The sequence below is a fragment of the Dermacentor silvarum genome, chromosome 4, assembly GCF_013339745.2.
Source record: "Dermacentor silvarum isolate Dsil-2018 chromosome 4, BIME_Dsil_1.4, whole genome shotgun sequence".
In the NCBI taxonomy this organism is placed as follows: Eukaryota; Metazoa; Arthropoda; class Arachnida; order Ixodida; family Ixodidae; genus Dermacentor; species Dermacentor silvarum.
Window position 1 is genome coordinate 160,811,219 of NC_051157.2, and position 22,728 is coordinate 160,833,946.

Sequence of the window (22,728 nt, forward strand, 5' to 3'; positions counted from 1 at the left end):
CCCACACCCGAGCAGTGGGAGCCCGTGCTGACTAGCTCGGACCCTCGTGACCAGCAACAACTGGTGCGGCGGGCCCGGGAGACAGCAAGAGCCGCAGGAGCCCTGGACTGAGGGCACCTCCCAACACAAGCAGAAAGACGCCTGCTCTTTTTTTTCCTCTTAATAAATGTTTTTCCTCCTCCTAGGGCTTTAGGCGCTCGGGCTATTGTTCTTGGTAGTTGTTTCTTCATCGTAGTGTTTGTTTTCGTCAAGCGGCGTAGTGAGCACCCAGTAAGGTATGCGCGCTGAATTCAGGTTTAGTGTATGCGAATACAAGCAATGCGCGCCAAGAACAAAATCAGAAGCAGTAGCCCTAGATTCCAACGTCTACCGTCGCGGATACAGATAACACATTTGTAGTTAAAAAAAAAACCACAATTGCGCTGTCCACCAAAAAGACTGTTTGCAGTGGCCTCAGTGTCTTGAAGAGCACATTGCAGTGTCTTAGTTTATATTCGACTATGTCAAAGATGCATTGGGCATACCGAAATGGGCGTCGGCCGTAAATCGTGCACGCTCCCAGACGCTATTTTGCGATAACCTCAGGCTGCACAGGTCCGCTCTATTTTAAATAAAAAAAATAAACAAACAAATAAATACTTACGACAGCACTACCATCTTTACTACTTTTACTGGTGTCCTGGCTGGTGGGCTTCCTTTCTACTAAATACTCGCTAATAAAACAAATGAAACCAAAATGCTCTCACTGCAACAAATATACGTCATCAAGAGCACAATTTCTTTATTAACGCAAACCTTTATATGCGTACTTTTCTAGGGTTTGTGGTTTGGCCCATCTGTGTGATCGATTTTTTGCCGAGTGAAGTGCCGTTTACTGCTGAAATATCTTCATGATCGGCCCGCTCAAGTTCGCGCGCGAACCCTGCATACAGTGCAGACTTGTATGTAACAAATTACCTGTAATTAATCACGCGTAATCAATTACGTTTTTGGGTAATTTTGTAATTTAACGATAACTTTGTTTTCTCGGGAACGTTATTTGCAATTCCAATACTTTCCTTCAGTAGCCGATTACACGCAACCAGTTACATTTTAAAGAAACAAGCTCTGATAGGCGACGCAGCTTTGAGAGCTTAAATTTGGCGGGAACTAGAAAGTCAAAAGGAATGAAAATATGTAGATAGATAACCTTCTTTCCACAATCAGCGTCCTGCAGCTCTCTCTTTCTTTGTTCTTTGTGTCCCCGCTCCCCTTCCGCCAAGGCACTCAGCCATGCTCCCTAAAGGTTTGAAGAAAAAAGCGCCTCTTCCTCTCCACACTCACTCTCCTGTATCATCTGAACATGTCAGGCTTGCAGATTTGCAGGCTTCTCTTGGAAGTGCAACTTCCGAGCTTTTCCCTTATATTAAAGTACTCTCCTCCTCTCCTGGAAGCGTTCATTGGCGGTGAGGGCTGCTGCTCTATCCTTCTTCGCTCAGTGCAGTCTATGACTTCTCTGATATAGACAGAAGTGTTTGGCCGTTAAACTGATATATTTCTATGTGTTGGATATTACGTGACTCATATACATCAATTTTTCTGATTGTAACACATCAAAAGTATTTGTAGGGCTGAATAATATGCATCAATATATATATATATATATATATATATATATATATATATTTAAATTATAGGTTCTCCCAACTTTTCAAGCAACGTGATAGGTTGCTGGCGTCCGTTACAATTATTCGTTTAAGTGTAAATGGCACATAAGTAAAGGACTCCGAGAGGAGGTCTGCCAGATGTTGTTCGGCTAACTGAAACGTCGCTTCTATGACTCGATATCGATGCCCACTTCGGTCGTTGTTGCCGGGGAATGACCCATGGACACATCTGCAGTTTTTCATCGGCACTGTGTAGAACGCATTACCCTAGTCCCTGCTTCAAGAAGTGCGTCGCTTCATAGAGGAACCATGCCCGAGCATCGCAGCAATCAGTAATCAAAATACTTTGAGCAAGGTGCTCGTACGTTACTACACAGACCCCCCCCCCCCCTTTTTTTTTAAGCGAAGCTGTTAAGGGTTCAGTCTTCGATGGTCGCGTCCGGATGTAGAAAAGAAACTCTCATTGGCCGCATGCTGTATGTGAGAGTGAAAGCGCGCGTCCCTCGTGCGCTTTCATGGCGAGCGAACAGAAGGCGGAGAGCAAACGCGACTTCTTCTTTCGCGCAAACGGCCAGGGGGGGGGGGAGGGAGGAAGGGAGGAGAGGCGACCTTTAGCTGCGTCACCAAATGCGTATCTTGCGACCGGGCGCAAGGGCAACTGGCGACTCAATCTCCCACGCGAAAGGAGGACAGCGGGAAGGCAGCACGGGAGGGGGTGGTTGCGGCTTCTGCTCGGCGAGCAACTTGTACTTTGCGCCGCGCCGGGCGATCGCGCGCACCGTATCTTGAAAGCGATCTGCAATACGGCTCCTACCTTTGTTGGCGCTGTGCTTTCGCCGCTCAGTTTCCGTTGAAGCGATAGACCGTATAAACCTTCGCTCGCGGATGCTGGCGTGCTTACTCACGCCAGCATGTTGACAGTGGTTGTGTGCGGTCACACAAACAACGCGCAGAACTGTTGTCGACGGCGGTGGCGTTTTTCCGCCTTCGCACCGAATACGCGCGGCGTTGCTGACGTGTTTATGAAGAACATGCCAACATTTGCCGTAGACCCTATGGCGGTGTACCGTAGTGACCTTGTGGTCACTACGGTCACTAAATAAATGAAAACCACCGGATCATATATATTTGTCATTCTTTAGTAGTAAAAAACACCAATTACACTATCACATCTTAATAGTCATAATAAGAAATGCATAATTCCCACCGCAGCAAAAGCTTCGCGGCTGTGCCATCTCCACCTCAGATGGAAGGGATGATAGTTTTTTTTCTAGTGCGCGCATAAGCAAGTTTTCAGTGTCGCTGCAGGTAGCCTTCGAAAAAAATTTAAAAAAAACGAGGGAAAATTACGGAAATATAATTTTGGCTGCATTACGTGGGAATAACAGCAGAAAACGCATTCATAGAGCCAGCTATTTAATGTATTTGCACAAGGTTAACAAAAGTAGGTCCCAAATTAATGTTAAGGCAATAGATTACTTTTTAGTAATTGCTCAGTTACTTTCGTAGGGCGTTAAGTAGTAACCGTAATAAACTACATTTTTGAAATAACTAATTGTATTTGCAATGGCAAACTTTTTTTGTAATATGTACATGTCTTCTACAGTGTAATTGCCATGGGCGCTAATCTATGAGACAGTTTATTGCGCAGTCAGGTAAGTCACGTGGTGGTGATCTCCGCGTCTACCAGACTTCACTGGTAGGCATGTAATCGCAATGGTGCAACAAGCATTGCAGAATTTAGTCAGTTGGATGGCATTTATTTACTCATCTCACAAAAGCTTTGCATCTCAGACTCCAATATTTGGGTTAGATCTGCATAATAAAAGTGCCTTCTGATCCTAGAAAGGCACTTTTTTGCAGTTTACCAGGGATGGTCTTGGAGGACTCAGACAGACGCTGAAACGAAGCCAGTTTCTGCGGTAGCACTAATTGTCTCTGTGCTCGAATGGTACAAAAAAAGTATCGTGAAATTGTTCCGTCGTTTCAGACGTATCAAAATGTCACAAGAAAAGAGAGAGACGTTGGACTGAAAGATAAGCAGGGTAATATGATCAGAAATTTCGATGACCTATTAAAAGCAGCGGAAGATTTCTATACTCACCTGTACAGTGATCAGAGCAACCAAGCTACTTTCATTAGAAGTAGTGATGAACAGGATACAGAGGCTCCTTCTACAACGCGCGATGAAGTTAGAAGGACCTTGCAACACATTACCAGGGGGAAAGCTGCTGGAGAAGATCGAATAACAGTAGATTTAATCAAATACAGAGGAGATAACATGCTTCAAAATCTTGCGGCCCTTTATACGCAATGCTTCACAAGTTCAAGTGTACCAGAGAGCTGGAAGAACGCCTACATTATACTAATCCATAAGAAGGGATACGTTAGAGAATTAAGAATTACAGACCCATTAGCTTGCTTTCAGTACTGTATGAAATATTCACCAAAATAATTTCCAATAGAATCAGGGCAACACATGATTTCAGCCAACCAAGAGAACAGGCGGATTCAGGAAGGGATATTCTACGATGGATCATATCTATGTCGTCAATCAGGTAATAGAGAAATCTGCGGAGTACAATCTAACTCTCTATGTGGCTTTCATAGATTATAAAAAAACTATTTGATTCAGTAGAGATACCAGGAGCCATAGAGGCATTGGGTATTCAAGGAGCACAGGAGGCATACGTGAATATCTTAGCAAACATCTACAAGGATTCCACAGCTACCTTGGTTCTCCACAAGAAAAGTAGATAGTTACCTATCAAGAAAGGGGTCAGGCAAGGAGACACAATCTCTCCAATGCTATTCACTGCATGCCTAGAAGAAGTATTCAAGCTCTTAGACTGGGAAAGCTTAGAAGTGAGGATCAACGGCGAATATCTCAGCAACCTTCGGTTTGCAGATGACACTGTCATATTCAGCAACAATGGAGACGAATTAGAAAAAATGATTGATGACCTTAACCGAGAAAGTGTAAGAGTGGGGTTGAATAATAATATGCAGAAGATAAAGATAATGCTCAATAGCTTGACAAGGGAACAAGAATTAAGCATCGCCAATCGCCCTCTATAGTCTGCAAAGGAGTACGATTATCTAGGTCAATTACTCACAGAGGACCCTGATCACGAGAAGGAAATTTAAAAAAGAATAAAATTAGGTTGGAGTGCATACGGCAGGCATTATCAAATCCTGACTGGGAATTTACCACTGTCTTTGAAAACAAATGTGTTCAATCATTGCATTCTACCGGTGCTAACATGTGGGGCAGAAACTTGGAGGTTAACTAAGAATCTCGAGAACAAGTTAAAGACCGAACAAAGAGCGGTGGAAGGTAAAGCCTAACCTTAAGAGACCGGAAGAGAGCGCTGTGGATCAGAGAGCAAACAGGGATAGCCGATATTCTAGTTGACATTAAGGGGGAAAAAATGGAGCTGGGCAGGCCATGTAATTCGTAGAATGGATAACCGGCGGACCAATAGAGTTACAAAATGGATACCAAGAGAAGGGACGCGCAGTCGAGGACGGCGGAAAGCTAGGTGGGCAGATGAATTTAGGAACTTTGCAGGCGCAAGTTGGAATCAGCTAGCGCAAGACATGGGCAATTGGAGATCGCAAGGAGAGACCTTCGCCTTGCGGTGGACATAAATATAGGCTGAGGATGATGATGAATACTGGAAGCACCCGGGATGTAATCAACCCCTTAGCAGACGACTTTAAATTCAGTCGAGTAGCCAGTGCCTACAAGCTTTGGAGTAGTATCTTGAAGTCCGAATAATTTATATTGAGGCACAAAAAATAGGGCAGTTTGGCACTAGTAGTGCGAAGACTGGGCAAAGAGCCAAGCTGGCGGCCCCATCTACCTTATTCTTGGTTCGGCTAAGTTTCTCCGTGGTTATGCTTCGAGACTCAGCTAAGTTTCTTCGTGCTTATGCTTCGAGACTCGGCCAAGTAATGCGTGGTTATGGTAGATCATGTTCATGTTCACTAGACGCTGAAAATTATCCGGGACTCGCAGGCCCGGGTCATTTTGGCAACTCTTCTGGTTGCTCAAACGTGCTTTCTCCCTATCACGGGCTCGAAACTCAGTCTTCTACCATTCGCTGTCGTTTAGTCGCTGCTTCGGCGGTGCGATACTCTGGTTCAGCCCGAAGTCGTCTCACTCGCTCTCGAGTAGTGGCGCGTCGTCTTTCTCGCCGCGCTTCCACTTCCTCCAGAGTGACGGTCTTCTTCGGTCGCCCCAATCTCTCTCAATAGCAATGCACACGTGGCGGCGACGCGGGAGCCATGTATATATACCCCGCGGTCACTGACGTCACGGCTTAGCTCCGCCACTGCACAACTGTGGCGACGAATCTCCACGGCGTGGTGACGTCATGGCTAGGCAGGCCAAGTGATGCGGGGCGCGCGCACGGCGTGGTGACGTTATGGCTCGGCTCCGCAGCTGTCGCGAGTTTCGCGCACGCTCGGTAACTCATTCGGAAGAAAGTGACGGTGGCGCCACCTGGATTTTCAATAAAAAATTCCTCAGCGCAGAGCTCTCGTTGGACCCACTCCCCCAATCTAGTACACTCTAGTTTCGGCGCAGCTGGTGCGAGGCGTTGCGAGGCGACGCATGTGACGCCATCGTTCAGCGAGGTTTTTCGGCGCACGATCTACGGACTAACCTCCGGCTTAAACAGCTTCGCTGTTAAAAAAGTGAAATTCTGCTCAGGGCGACACATGAAAGAAGTGAAAAGCGCACGGTTGTGATGGTGGAGCCCTTTCGCACATCAAGGACAAATCACACACACAAACGCGAACAAACGCCGCGTTTGCATGCGTTTGGGCCTTTTTTCATGGCTGTATTCTTCGTGCCGGCTATAAGAGCCAACTTGCTTACTCTCTTGAAATAACGCGATTAAAGTTGAAGAAGTATTTAGTAAGAATAGAAGTGTCCAGTTATAAAACGTCTCAATTGACTACTACTTTTACATATGTCTTATTCTCTGGTGCCTGCATACATTAAAAACGATAACAAACATTTGGCAAAACAAGGGATTAGGCACAAATAGAGCATGAAAAATTTTAGCATGTTACGAGAAAATTTTGTCTCTTATTGTTTGATAAACATGGCGGCCATTCTACCAATACATTTGAAATGTTTATATAAATTGTGTCACCCACCCGCTGTCTCTTCGTCGTGTACCTAATTTTCACTAAAGGAATATTGCAATATGGATTATCCACCACTCTCTAGGTACTAATGCAACTGCCCTGGTCAGTCCTCATTCCTTCAGCGATCCGAAAACGTTCTCAAGATAACCACAACTTTCTTTGTTATAAGATACGCTGCTTTTATATACCTCTAACTTCCTCCTGAGTTCTGACTTGCTCTACGAGCAGCGTCTCTAAGTCTTGCTCTGCTTCTTCCAACCGCTAAGTAGTTTGTCCGATTTTTTCATTTGTGTCATCACATTAACTCACTCGTTAACGTTGCGGCGAACTTGAATCTGTAGACGCATGGTTAGGCGTTGGGGTTATAGGTGCGGTTTGCGACGAGAAATAACTATGGTATCCGTGTTCCATTGGCCGACGAAGAAACCTCGCTTTCCCTGGATGAGCGTTCACCTAAAGCAGATGAATGAACCGACTTCAATACGCTTAAGCGGGCTGCTATGCGCGAAGCCATAGTCTAAGCTCAACAAAACAACAAAAGGGAGGCACGAGAGCGGCGGCATCGTTTAACAAGCAGCCAATTCCCTCAGTAGCGCCTGTGGGAAATGGCTTTAATTAATGACGAATCCTTGCGGTGCGCCTGTAATTTGCGGCTGAGCGCTAACGATGTGCCTAAGCTCGAGTAATCACGCCGCCGCCAGCAACAACTTTTGAGCCGAACAATTACCGAAAAGCGTCAGGAAACACAGGCGGAGAAACTTTTATTGCCTCCAAATTCTCCTCCCCACCCACACTCATTCGCAGATTCGCAGTGACGCGGTGCTGGCGAAAGAATAGGCTATAGACGCGGCATGCGCCGATAGACCACTGAGCGGTTTTGCAAAAGTAGGAGCAACGTCCCTATTAGTTTTACTGCAGCTTTTACACCTGCGTACACGCGCGTGATCATAGAGCCTTGGGATGAAAATACGATACTAAGATCTTTTTTACCAAGGAGGCAAAAACAAGGAAACGGGAGCACTGAGTTTCGAGCAATATCATTTCGATGCAATGCTATAACTTTATGTCGATAGAGCTTAGTGTGAAAAGTGTCAACGAGAAAATTGTAGTGCAGCATGCTTTCTAACTTTATGCTTTCAGCAGCATGCCTTTTAGCAACAGAAAGCTTTATAGCTTTCTGTCGTTCAATACGTGCTACATAGAAGTGTTTTTCCGAGCGTTAATGAAGCTCGCGAATACACGCAAAGTTTCTCGAGCGGCCACCCGCGGGGCAATTTTGCCTGTATTCGCGGGCTTCTTTCACGCTCGGAAAAACACTTTTATGTAGCACCTATTGAGCAAAACAAAGCAATACCGGAAGTTTTTCATGCTTCTCTACAATTTTCTCATTGACCGGTTTCACCTTATTATATTATTTGAGAAGGTAATCAAATAATTAAGACAAATTAAGTAATTAGACGGAATGCAAAAAAATAATTCGAGTATCTCCAAGCGACGGCAAACAACATTACCTTGGTTCTGTCCAGCTACGTGGCATTTGCATAATTTTAGATCATGCTGCATGATAGTAATTGGGACACCCTGTATAGTGACACAACGTACTGCCACCGTCGAAACGAGTTACTTATGGGGCGTGTACTACAGCGTGACTCCTCATCCGTGTTTCTCTACGAACACTCGGTTCCTTCTTGTGCCACCTCCTCGAAGGTTACGCGCGGCCTCCGAAATGCATGGCGCGCCCGTGCATGGAAGCGCTGAAAAACACGTCATGCGGGAATTTCGCTCAATTTCGTGCTTCTTTCTGGAAACACTCCGCCATCTAATAGCACTGCCCAGAACTCTGCATGGGGTTTCCGAGACGAGAAACGTGGTGCGCCGTCCCCAATTGCCGCACACTCAGTGGCACATACTCATTGACACAAGTTAGCGAGAGGTTCATTGAAGAGTGGCACATACTCAATGCATTGATGGCGCAGCTCGCGAAAGCGTAGATGTGAAAGGCATTAATTAAAAGCGGCGCATACCCGGTGCACTTGCGTCACAGCCTTGTGATGCGTCCGTCGGGTTGCTGTTCTTGATGTCCCTCAAGACCAGATCAGAAGAAAAAGGATTCCTTAAATTTCTCCAGGTTGAGTGCAATAGAACCTATGTCACAAGGGTTCCTCAGGGAAAGAAACCCAATGCATTACCAGGCTGCGCCACAAGTGTACTGGACATTCGACGCTCATCAATGAACCTCTCCTCAACTTGGGTCACTGAGTGCGTGCCATTGAGTGTGCGGCATGTGAGGTAACAGTTCTCAGCGTTCGCAGGCACCGCCGCGCCACGCTTCATATCTAGGAGGCCAGGTGCGGACTAAACTGGAGTGTGACTATATGACGTAGCATGTCCGGAAGCAGAGAGGAGTCCGGTTGCCGTAGGACGCGTTTTTCAGCGTTCGCACGCACCAGCGTGCCATGCATTTCGGAGACCACGCGCAGGCTTCGCGGCAGCGGCACTAGATGGCGCCGAGTATTCTTAGGGAACCCCGAAAGAGGAGTCCCGCAGCAGTAAACCCCTCACACATATCTCGTTTCGACGTAGGCAATAAGTTATGCCGCTATACTGATTCAAAACTAACGTATTACTGCTGACAGTAAGGTGAGATGGGTTCTGCCACAGTTTTTATTTTCTTGGTACACGATACATGACGGCGATACGTGACATGTTACGATCTTTGCCCATGCCCGTCGTATGCCATGAATTCAGCAGCCGCTAAGCCAGTGACGTGGCGCAGATGAACAGATCTCGAGGGGCATTCCGCCTTCTGATTGGCTAAGGAGCCCTGTAGCTTCCACAGAGTGGCAACTGATTTGTGAAATGAAGCATAGGCGTGCGATGAACGATCGAGCGACAGTCTCTTCTCCTCCCTCCTGGTCCTTCCCGCTACTTGCTTGCCCTAGAGCACGCGGCATTTTCCTCCCCTTGTCGGGCGGTGAACGAGCGAGCGAGCTAACGAAGCGACAGTTCACTCCTCATCCATTTTTCCTACCGCTCTTCCCCACTAGGCTTAGCGAGAGATGACGCGCAACCATCCCCCCTCCCCCAATCCTACCACCGGCCCTCTTCGCAACTCGGTTGCCCGCGAGCGCAGGTACAGGGCCGTCCACTCTTAGTACCAGGCCCCGGAAACTCGCGAGTTCACCAAATGGCCACAGAGGGCGAAAGAATCGCTGCTAACAAAACAAGCATATATAGTACATCCCCTCGAAAATATGCCTAAGTGAGTTCAGTAGCTCCCGCTCGAGGCGCCGTAATAAGCGCAATTTTAACCTACAAACTTTCTCCCGCGCTCATCGAAGCGTTTTTATTACATGAAAAAGAGTACAAAATTATTATTCTTAATCAGAGATTGTACATACTTTGTTCCTTTTTTGCCATTATAAACGCAAAATAACGTTCATCATCATCGATCTCCCACGTGAGCTCTGGCCTGGATTTAAAATTTCGACCGGTATTTTTCGCGTACACGGCAAGCACGGATTCATTGATTCGTACACTTATGCTGGTTGCTTGTTTGTGCTAAATTAAAGCCAGTTTATCGCGCTTCGACACCTCGCGTTATTTAACTTGGGGTGAAGTGACAGGTTTGCGAGAGATGTAAGCCCGAATGCTAGGTTTCGGTCGTGAGCCATGCGGAACAAGTCTGCATTGAAACGGGAGCCGGATTCTGCTGCGACTGAGGACGGCAATACCGGTAAGTCGTTTAACGTCGCTGCTTCTGGAATCGTTATGTAATATTCGTTTCGGTAATTTACCGGCGGAAACAAGTTAACGAACTAGATCCTGCATTACATATGGGCAGTCAGGACCCTCCGTTGCTGTTTCCGAAATCAACATTTAGTTGCGAGGCCGTCGTTATGCAAACACAATCACGAAAAAAAGAGAGTGATATCGGAACGCCCGTCACATTTTTCCTCTCGTAGTATCCGTGGCCATAGGCGACTGAGTAGCCTTATCAATATATATTCCATTCCGCCGACAACTTCTTTCTCCACAAAACTGGATACCCCTTTGGTAAATTGAAGTGAAAGTACTGAATTTAATGTATTAAACAGTTGCACGCAAGCTCATTTACCCATATTTCGTACTTGTTGGTTCCAAGTGTTCTTTCTGTTCCGTTTGATTTACCTTGGGGCATTTATTTGTGGTGCATCACTTTCGTGCAGAAAAAGAATGCAGCAGTTCTAATAGCTTCATGCTTGTCTTGCATTTCTTTGTGGAACCTGCAGCATGATAAATTCTGGTGTATAAATGAGCGCACAAATGCTCTCATTTGTGATCCTAATAATACTTAAGCTGTTGACAGGCATTGTAGTTAGGCAGGTAGGAATATTGATTTATTTACATGTTGCTTAGGCACCCTAGAACAAACAGTGTACATTTGCATGTGTTGTGCCGTCTAAAACCATTACAATATACATGTGTGATGACAGGTTCTTTTGTGTTAATGCTTACGGCGGTTCTCTGAGGCGGAGCCTCCCAGAACCCAATCGAGGACAAAGCTGTTTGTTGAAAAACACACAAACTTTTAATAAAACTAGAAGCGAGAATAAAGAATAAAAGTAAACACTTAGCAAGACATTACAGCAACAAACACAGGAAAGTTCGGGCAGGAAGCGGGCGTGTGTGCGTGCTATAGTCTCGACGCGAAGCAGCGGAGACGAGACGACGAGAGAAGCGGTGTTGGTCTCACCATAGAAGGTCGTTGTATCCGACCGTCGTACAGGCTACCTGTGCGGGGCAGCTCTGGTGTGGAGTGAGAAGACAGGCGGCTCGGCAGCACGGTAAGACGGCACTGGCGTTCTGGCCGGGCCGCTGGTCGTGGAGCTCGCGCCCGTAGCCCGACAGCTCTCGTTCTGCCCACAGGCGCAGACGCTCACCGGCCTCGGGCAGCAGCAGTTGACTATCGGGCAGAGTGACGATGCCCAGGAAGGCAGACGGCTTGGCAGTACGGGTTGACGGCGGCGGCGTTCTGGCCGGGCAGTTGGTCGTGGAGCTCGGGCCCGTAGCACGACAGCTCACGTTCTGCCCACGGGCACAGACGCTCGCCGGCCTCGGGCAGCTGTAGACGATCGGGCAGAGTGGCGACGCCCAGGAATGGGTTGGCAAGAGGGCCCGGCCGGGTGAAGTCCTGGTTGCTCGGGTCCGGAACCCGACGGCCGTCTTCAACCCCCGATCCGGTGGCCGACCTTCTCCTAGTGCCGCATCTGGAACTCTTCCCCCCTACTGCCAGCGCGGCTCGCTTTTCTGCCGCTCTGGCCGATTTGTCATTTGTTCATTGGCTGCTTGAAGCTCCGTGGTCTTCTTGAATTGCATCCCTTTTTCTTTGTTTTGTTTCTTGCGCCGCGTGTTCACGCACTGGACGGTCTTCGGCGTCGTCGTTTTCCATCAGCATGGAATTCGCCTCGGCGCGCGCACTACTTGTCGTCTGCTCCTTGTCTCCAACCACCGCACCGCGTCGCGCACCACACATATCACCGTCTCCTACCACCGCACCGTGTCGCGCACTACACATCACAATATGTCACACCTTCTTGCATTTCCTATTGCAAAATACTGCTTTTTCAATTTCTGATGCAGTCAAAATTTCTGTTCCAGGCATGCAATAAAGAGGATGGCACCAGTGTAAAGCAACACACTCCACGCACCAACGACAAGCTACTTCCTGCTACAACAAGGCCATTGTGTGGATTTTGGGTGTTACTACAAGGTAAACAACACTAAGTTCAGAAATAAATATGCTTGATATATACAGTATTGGCTCGCTAGTCTTGAGATACATGTCATTTGTTTGTAGCAGAATTATATGAATGTTTTTCCACAGTTGCGGTCCAGCATAATTGGTTCAAACATAAAAGAAAACACTACATGAGTTTGGCTAATCTGTGCTGTATCTCATGTGCTACTGTTCTGCCACAACAGAATCTGCACCAAGGGCACCATGGTCGTCATCACAGGAGCCCCCCCGCCCCCCCCCCCCCATCTACCCTGATAGGAAGGGGCTGGAGCCGAATTTACAAGGATTTGAAACCACAAACAAAGAAGTGGACGCATAAGTATTTGGATGAGATATCAAGTCTACGGAGGACTCTGTGAAGACTGCAAAAACCTCAGCCATCGTTCCACCAGAACGGATATTGGCCGAGTCATCGAGGTACCTCGACAAAGACTTTCTAGAAATTCTTCATGTTGAGATGCACCTGCAACCATTGAAGAACCACGGTTGACGCTGGCCAAAAGAGTTCCATCAGTTTGCCCTTCCTTAATCGCTTCTTGGTCATGTCAAATTCCATTTGTGCCAAGTATACATTTTTAGGGGCGAAGCTCCTTAGGGTGTGGGTCTGTCCCTCCTTTGTAGTATGTCGTAGTAGTAGTAGTAGTAGTAGTAGTGGTCGTCGTCGTAGTAGGTAGCCACGTCTACTTTTATGAAAAACAAATTCCGTAAGTTGTGTCCGTAGCGCGGAATCGAACCACGGACCCCTCGCTTCCGAACGTGTGGCGCTAGCCACACGTTCGGAACATGTGGGGACCTGGTAAGTTGCATTGGAAAGCAGTCTCTCGAGGTAAGCACCTGCTCCTGCAGTCCGCACAGCAACATAGACTCCCAATTTACACGCACCATGATTGGTGCTCGCCGTTCTTTCCTTTCCTGCTGTAGCCATGTGCAAATTTTGCTTGTAGCCTTCGTGAGCTGCAATTTGGCATGAACATAGACCAGCATACGTGCTTACATGGTCTGAGGTGTATGAAGTTGATAGCCACCTGGGTGGAATGGACCGCAAAAGTGGCTGCCGAAGGTGATGCCCACGAAACCGACTTGTCCATACTGAGATAAATTGGGGCACCAAGTGTGAGCCATACATTAGCGGCCCTCAAAAAATGTGCAGGCTGGAAAGGAGTTAATGCTAAAATGCTGGGTAGTCCATGTTGCTGTGTTGACTGCGGCAGTAGATGCATGCTTCACCTGATTGCTTTGTAATGCAAGTTGATAATATTCAACGGTGACTGACGGTGCAAATAGTTATGGTTACCATGTTACGTTTCTCGGAAGTGGCGGCCTGGTCAGCTGCATTAGGAAGCAGTCTTGCGTGGTAAGCATTCACTCCTGCTGTCCGCACAATGACATATACTCCCAATTGACATGCTCCGTGATTGGTGCTCCCCGTTCTGTACTTTCCTGCTGCATCCGTGGGCAAATTGTGCATGTGGCCTTCCTCGACCCGATTTGGCGTCAACGTAGACCAGCATTTAAAAGAGTGTGGGTGTAGGCCAGTTGGTGATACTACATGATTTGAGAAGTTACCGCAAATAACACACCAGAAAAAGAAAGAGACAACACGAAGCGGTACTGACGGCTGTTTATTTTATGAAACGATTGCCGAGCTCATACAGATCACACACACGCGTGCACGCGAAAAGCGATTGGTGAACAGAGTTTTAGAACCGAGTTCACTGTGTTGCTCCACGCAACTCATGATGTTATTTTAGGCATAGATTTCCTATGTGGATGCAGAGCTACCCTTTACTGCGGGACTGGAGAGATTTTATTACAGAGGACGTTACCAAGCGCCATACTTGATGATTTGCACACTGATCAAGCCGACATGTTTACGCTGTCTCAAAATGTGCTCCTGCCTGGTCGCACAGCCATGTTTGTTCCTGTGTGTTCTAGACGTGTCCGGATGGGATCATGCAGTGGTCTTGTCTAGAACACAACAACGTGCTTAAGAAGAATGTGTTGGTTCCCCAATCTATTGTTCAAGCCATCGACAGGCGTGCTTTCTTGTGGACCGTCAACGCTTCTATTGAGCCTGTTGCCCTGCCTGCCGGACTTAAATTGGGAACATTTGAGGAGCAAGTCACACTTGAAGTACGAACAGTTGCAGCGTCTTCAGACATCCTTCCTCCATTGCCGAACTATTCGGATGACTTGCGACGTATGATCAACAAGTCCTTGCCGTCTTCCGAGCAAGATGTGCTCTTACAAGTACTTGCCTTCCACACGTTAGTCTTTTATTTTGCTCAAGGTGAGCGCTCTCAGATGTTGCCGGAATCCCGCATGCACCATCGCATAAACACTGCGCAAGCGACTCCGATACGCCAGAAACCCTATCGCGTATCTCCGACGGCAAGAGAAGTTATCGCCAAACAGGTCGAAGACATGCTGCAGAAAGGCGTTATTCAGGAGTCTTGCAGTGCTTGGGCAGCTCCTGTTATACTAGTGAAAAAGAAAGCCAACTCCTGGAGATTTTGTGTCGATTACCGCCGCCTGAATGCCGTCACAAAGAAAGACGTGTATCCCTTACCGCGAATTGACGATGCCGTAGACTGCTTTCACTCCGCCTCGTACTTTTCGTCGGTTGACCTCCGGTCCGGATACTGGCAGATACCGATGCACCTGTCTGACAGAGAAGAGACCGCTTTTGCGATGCCTGACGGACTCTTTGATTTCAACGTCATGCCGTTTGGCTTATTCAATGCCCCAGCAACCTTCGAGCGGTTTATGGACTCCATCCTCTGCGGTCTCAAATGGGAGATCTGCATGTGTTACTTAGACGATGTGATTATTTTCGGCCGAACATTCCACGAGCACAACCAGCGGCTCGGCGTTGTTTTGGACTGCATCCAACAGGCTGGGCTTATTTTAAACTCTAAGAAGTGCCATTTTGGTGAGCGTCAAGCCCTCGTGCTGGGATATCTCGTCGATAAGAACGGTATACGGCCAGACCCCCAAAAGATTTCTGCTGTTCGCAACTTTATGCAGCCGAAGACAGTCAAAGACCTCAGAAGTTTCCTGGGCCTTTGTTCTTATTGTCGCGGGTTTATTAAAGACTTCGCTCAGCTTGCTTGTCTCCCGACTAACCTGCTTCGCAAGGACACTCCCTACGTATGGTCCACTCAGTGCGAGGCTGCCTTCGAGAAGCTGAAGTTTTTGCTCATTTCTGGGCCACTTCTCCGCCATTTCGATCCGGAGGCGGTCACCGAACTGCAGACTGATGCAAGTGGTGTGGGCGTTCGTGCTGCGCTCGTCGTTGCCTACGTAAGTCTGTCACATGTAAGAGGTCGCCCGTGGCGGAGAAGAGGACGACGAAGTTGGCGGAGCGTTCCGAACGGCGCGAGCGCTCGAGGCACGCGAGCCGAGGTGTAATCCGCGAGAGAGAAGCACCGAAGCGGTATTATCGACGTGGCTCTTGAGCTGGAAGGTCGCCTCGTCAGCCATGCTCCTGCGACAGAAGAGCGGAGGACCCGGCCACGAAGGTTGTGACGCTGTCAGGGCCCAGGCGTAGCTGTAGTCCTCAGAGACGTCCGGACGAAGCTCCTGGGACCGGCCGCTGCTGCTCACGGTGGTTCTGGTCTTCTTCTCGAGAATCCCTCTTCCTCGGCCAAGCCCGTTCAACCGATAATCACCGGGGTACCGGGTCGCCATGCCGATCGACGTAGGGCGAGGAACACTTCATTAGGCAAGTGACACGTCAGCGGCGGCTACCGGGGCACCAGCCACATACTCGGCCAGGTCGACGGAACCGCGAGGCGTCGGCACTTACGGCACCCACAACGCTTCGGACGAGATCGACGAGGACTCTGCAAGAACTTCAAACCGACGTAAGAACCCGCACTTCCATTACGGTGGCTAGAAGGGGGAGGTGGGAGCAACGCAGCCGTCGGAGAGGGCGGCGCGTGTTGCAGTGATTCATGATGCCGAGTGGTGGCGCGCGCGTCGACACTAAGATGCCTCCGCTGTAGTTTGGCTGCTGCCAGAGCTAGCGAGTGTGATCGGTTCCCAGAAGGAACTTTTGTATTTTTCTACATGATACACACATGTTAGGTGCCTCAGTAGTTTACAAGCGTTTATTTTAGGATTTATATCGCACCCCTGTTGAAGGTCGCCTTGTGATTTTATTGGATTTCTCGTTGTTTTTCGGTGCACACGTGTGTCTTGTCTATAAAAGTGCAGCGTTCGTTCATTAAATAAACAGTTGTCAGTACAGCTTCGTGTTATCTCTTTCTGCGTCTCGGGTGTTTTTTGCGGCAATCCTAGACCAGCATACATGCTTACAAGGTCCGATGTGTGTGAAGTGGAAAGGCCCGCAAAAAGGATGCCGAAGGTGATGCCCACGAAACCGACCATGCCCATATTAAAAGATAGAGGGGCACCATGTGTGACGTACACATTCGCAGCCCCCGAAATAACAAGAAAAGAAACGTGCAGGTTCCAACGGAGGTAACGTTAAATTTCGGGGTAGTCCATGTCGCTGTGTTGGCTGCGGCAGCAGATGCCTGCGTCACCTGATTGCTTCGCAATGCAAGTTGCTCATGTTCAACGGCGACTGTCGGTGGAAACAGGTGGGACACTGTCCAATCTGCTTGCACTGCTGGTTGTCGCTCGTTACCTGACCGCCATGTGCGACGACGAAAGTGAGCCGTTTACGAGCTCGCGTTAATGATTCCAGCATATCTCGACATGCAATTTTTATTTCTGCTCTTGAACGAGAAGGTGCACTGCTTGTCTTCTGGAAATAAAGCCGCACGTTCCGTTCACTCACTTGTAGCTTGTTTTTATGGGCGTCAGTAGAGGCTCTTTGGTCTCCTGGCAATTAGAACGCAAAAACTACGCGGCAGCCAAGGCAATGAGGCGTGCCGCAACGCCAACAAGGCGAGCGCGGCGCGTACCAGCGTACGCATGGAGGAAGGAAAAAAACTAGGAGAGAGCGTCACGTGACAATCTTGAAGCCTAGTCATAAAAAATTCAGAGGAATGGGATGATGGGAAATAGGCCCTCACGTGATAGGCAAGCGGTAGATTTTATTCGGCTCACTTCGGTGGCTTCGGTTTCGTCTGCTGCGGGGGTTTCTGAATATGCGCACATATTCGGCGTGGCAAACGCGCGCCGAGGTTAGTGAAGGAATTCGAGTGTGTGAAGCAGTTGAATCTCGCCGCTTAATTAGCAGACAGGCGCCAAGGCTGTTGCGAACTAAGGCGTCTGTTAACGGGCATTGCGCCCAACAACCCGGGAGGACCACCTCAAGGACGACTGGTTGCGTTTAGGTGTGGTTTCAGGGAAACGAGGGAACCTTTCGCACTGCAAACGTGTGAAGGCAACCAAGCCGCCCTTCCGACGACGATTCGTTGCGTTTGACGACGTCTTCTGGGAAGCAATGATGTATTTCGCCCCCGCAAATTGTGTAGGCGATTAAGCGAGCGTACAGGGTCCGCAGCGACTCTTTCCCTACGGGAAAAAAATTCGTGCCGTCTTGTGCCCAAGGTTGGACTGGCGAGCCAGAGACTCCGAACATATTTAGGGCCGTGCCAGCCCGTAGTTAAGGTAGCGCAGTCGACACTGTTGCTCGAGATCTGCTCAAAGTCTTCGGCCTCTTAGCAGACCGGCAAGAACTCCCGTCAGGAGTAGGCGCACCTGCTTGATGAAGTATTGTGTGCTAAGAGGCCCTAATCAAACAGAAAATCGGCGCGATGGTCTGTCCCTCCATAGGTAAGCGCAATGAACGTTTCTTTTATTTATGAAAATGGAACGGCAATATTCGCGATCGTTAGTGACTACGTGTTCGTGTTAGCTATAACTGACGAAATAGTGGTGCAATACCATTCAAGCTATTTTTTTCCAACTTTGTCCTAATTCCCACTAAGTATTAAACTTTTATTTCTCCTTAAAATACTTTTATCAGCTAGCGTACACTCCTAAAAAGCCCACAATGTGAAGCTATTTATTGTCGAAGAATTACATTTCCTGCTATAAAAATTATTATTGACTGAATTCTGTATGTATTTCTTGTGGCTGAAAACAATCAAAATTGCAATAAAACTAATTATTTGAAGAAACCATGAAAGATTAGTCTTCACATAACATACCAACTTTTGCAATAGTCGCCAAGAACAATAATTTTGTAGAGAATATTCTGCTCGTAGTAACTCGGCTTGTCAGTGCAAAGTTCAAACATCAAGTTGCAAAGTTCAATCACTCCCCATGTTAAGGCTAAATATCATTTTCTTTTTTTTTCAGAAGATATGATGTTGGTTGACATATTTTAAACAACAATAAATGACAGTTGAGATGAAATGACGCAGTTTTACTTTAAATTACAGGAGTGAACATCATTTTCATTCATTTATTAGTAGTAACCTGAAGTCCTGGAGGCATTACAGAGGGGAAATTACATTACATTATGTATGTGTTACAGCTATATCTCTGATATTTTTGTGTGAAACATGCGCTGCGAAGTTACTACAGCTCCATTTTCCCCGAGATTCAATTAGCTGTATGTGTATTTTACAAGCACACTTAGATCAAACATATTTTTCTACACAAGGGGATGCGATGTGTAGGGAAAGCATGCACAGATCATGCGAGGTCTTTTGCATGACTCTGCAAAGGTTGTGTAAATGCATTCCACAGCAAATGTTATTGTTGGACCTTAAGAATATCTGGCGGGTTATTCTTTAACGGCAGACGCTTGCAAAGGACGATGCCACAGCAATGAGTCAACCTTAAAGTGAAGCAGCTACATCCACGGGAACATAACAGCATCAAGTTGAGCCAGGAAGTTGATGCACAGCTGTATGCAGCCATAATGCACGTTTCCAGTTTGATCATACCTTTTTCATGGCTATGGTAGATGTCCCCCACCATTCCTGAAGTGAAATATGCTTTTCTTATATTCGGGCAGGTCTCTCTCAAGCCACAATGGATATGGACATGGACATCTGAGGGCTTGTCTGATCTGCTAGCAAAGGGTACTGCTACATCTGCTAGTGCGTCCTTGACTGATTCAGAGATCGCTGATGAGCCTTCCGAAATCCAACATGTCCTGGCATGTTTGATTGTCGTAATGATCACAGAGCTTGCTTAAGACATTTTCTCACATGGTTGCCTTGGTTCATTCATGTTCTGACCTGCTTTGCAAAAATCTGGTATCTCCTTGTATTATACATTTTGGATTTCACCTTTAAAGTAATTATTTCAGTTTCAAAAATGCATATGAGACTGTCATACAGCTTTTTGTAAGATGTTTTTGACATATTTAAAAGATATATTAGTAATGCTCAGAATGAAGAGAAAGATAGAACTGTTCAACCTATCATTGGCTACATTACAGCCCTTTTTGACGCAGGTGACAAACATACTGCGTTCAAATTTCATTGTTAACACTGGTAAAAGCAAGTGCTAATGAATGAAAGCCATATGTGCTACATGATAACCTCATTTTAGTCAATCTTCAAGTACAAGATAAGTACAAGATTAGTACAAGATAAGGTAAATAAAACAAACTGCAGCAGAGCAGTCTTATTTAAGATGAAAAACTACTTTTTTTCAGTAAAGTTGTAATAAGGAAAACACACTCCTCTGAATTATACTTCAGCCATGTCCTTTAATTACACACATAATTAACGCCCTTGCTAGGCTCCAACATTTACTACAGTAATAAAATTTATAACATACCAACTGTGCTGGTAAGCTTTATCAACATTTTTTGGGACAGTAGATAAAAATACAGTATATAGCCACAGCCGCTGATCTCCCTAACGATGCCCTGCTAGCTGGTCATTATTGTGCTTAAATTTTAAATGAAGCCAATGATGTCGCTATTAGTCCTGGGTTTCACCTTCAACTGTGCATCTGGTGTTTCGTTTGCACGGTCAGAAATTTCAAGTTAGGTTGCAGTAAGCAGTCCCTCCTCATTGCACTTGGTGTATTTTGTCCAGTCTCCCAGTCCAAGGCCCTCCAGAACGCTCAAGGGTGAAGCTTCTGCAGCACTGCCTACACACAACCCAGCGACACCTCGAATAGCAAGGCATACTATGGTAAGGATAATACTCGACCACTACAATTTTTACATACCTGTTTCCTTAGGTAACTGTAAGTGAAGTAGCATTTATTTTCATAGCAACTGTTTAATAGCTGAAGCATAATAGATGTCACTCAGTGAACTGTACGTGGACACTAACATTTATGATCATGGCAACTATCTAATTAAATACTGAAACATTCATATTCGTGCGCAGCGGTATGAGTTTCCTCAGGGTTTGCATTAAACACCAATTAGCGGCCAACAATCCCTTTTCAATTTCTCTTTTCCATTCAAATGACACAATAACTAGAAGACCAGCAGGTTTTTCACAATTTTCTAGGCGCTTTATTTGATCGAATCGGTCACAATGAGCCGTGATATATGAGCTCAGTATATTTGGCCCACTCAAACTAAAAGGCTTCTGTAAAACATCTCTCATTGAACTATGCTACATTGGCCTTTTCTGTTTTAGTTGTTTTGTACTTTTACCTTTCTTGCCTGGGGGCCTGCAGTATTTAGCAAATAGGTAAACAAACAAAATTAAGTGGCACTAGCAAGTTCGTGTGGATGGCAGTTTTATGCCCCACACTCTTTAAGCTCACAAAACTGTAAACGGAAACCGTCGTGAGCAAGGTAATGACCTAAAATTAAGCATTATATTCTGCATAGCTTGCACAAGAGTGTATGCCACAGCAATTAAGTACTTTGTTCTGCGTACGTGCTTTGTGTCATGTTGGTAGCTCATGCACCTGTTACAGCGTGTTATATTTTGCAGCCACAGCCAGCAGATGACACGCCTGAAAAGGCCTTTCTGAGGCATGAAGTATGGCGTTACGCAATTACAAAGTGCGACCAAGAAGAAGATGAAGACTCTACGACAATCCCATCAACGGCTTTTCCAAAAGGTTGCTCATCTCGAACATGTCATAGAAGATTTATCAGACAATCGCATTCAAGGAAATGAGGATGTCGCCATATTGCAGAGTCTTGGTGGGGCAAAAAAAGACTTGCTCATGCGTCAACTGCCACATAAGTCTGGTGCCAGCAATGTCACCCGCTTACTCGCCAGAGCTCAGGCCATTTGCACTGACTTTGCATTTTTATTCCCTTAGAGCATACAGATATGTACGTGCTGTTTTCAACGCATGCCTCCCGCATCCAAAGACACTGTGTAAATGATATCTATCCATGGATATGGCAGCTGGCTTTTCAAAAGAGGCAATGACTGCATTGGCTATCAAGGTAAAGCACGGCTCTCCAGATTATGCAATCTGGTTGTGGATGAGATGGCCATTCAGAGAAGTGGTGTGGGATGGGAAAAGCTTCCATTGATTATGTTGACATGGGCATTATTGTCAATGATGACAGCTTTCAAATTCCTAAAGATGCATTTGTTTTAATGCTTGTTGCAATCAATGGCAGATGGAAGCTGCCGATTGGCTACTTTCTAGTGCATGGCCTTGGTGGTGAGCAGAGGCGCCATTTGGTGCTGCAAGCTGCTAGCTTTACTCACGAAAAAGGTGCATATATTGTGAGTTTGACCTGCGATGGCGCTGCAGCGAATTTGTCATTGCTGCACAGCCTTGGCTGCAATGATGGACCTGACTGAGCTGGATGCTTCTTTTCCGCATCCAGTGACAAAAAAAGCTTCTCTTTGCCATGTTGGATCCCTGTCACATGTTGAAGCTACTGTGGCACACCCTGTTTGATAAAAAGGCTATTGTGATACGAACAAACAGTTCATATTGTTGAAACACATTGATGCGCTGCATGAAATCCAGTACACAGAGGGCCTACATTTGGCAAACAAACTTAGGCACATAATAACTGGAAAAACCAGCCCATGAAAGTCTCATTGTTGGCTAAAACGTGTTGTCAATCGGTAGCAGATGCTCTTAGTGACTGCAGAGCTCAAAAAATCCAAAAATTTCAAATTCCTTGCCAACAGAAGAGTTTATCAGACACGTCAACAACGCATTTGACATGTTCCATTCATGATATCCAAGGCAAGAAAAATAGAAAAGGCCGTTGTCTCCTGAAAATGTGGCTCCTGTCACTGCGTATGTCAAAGAACTTAT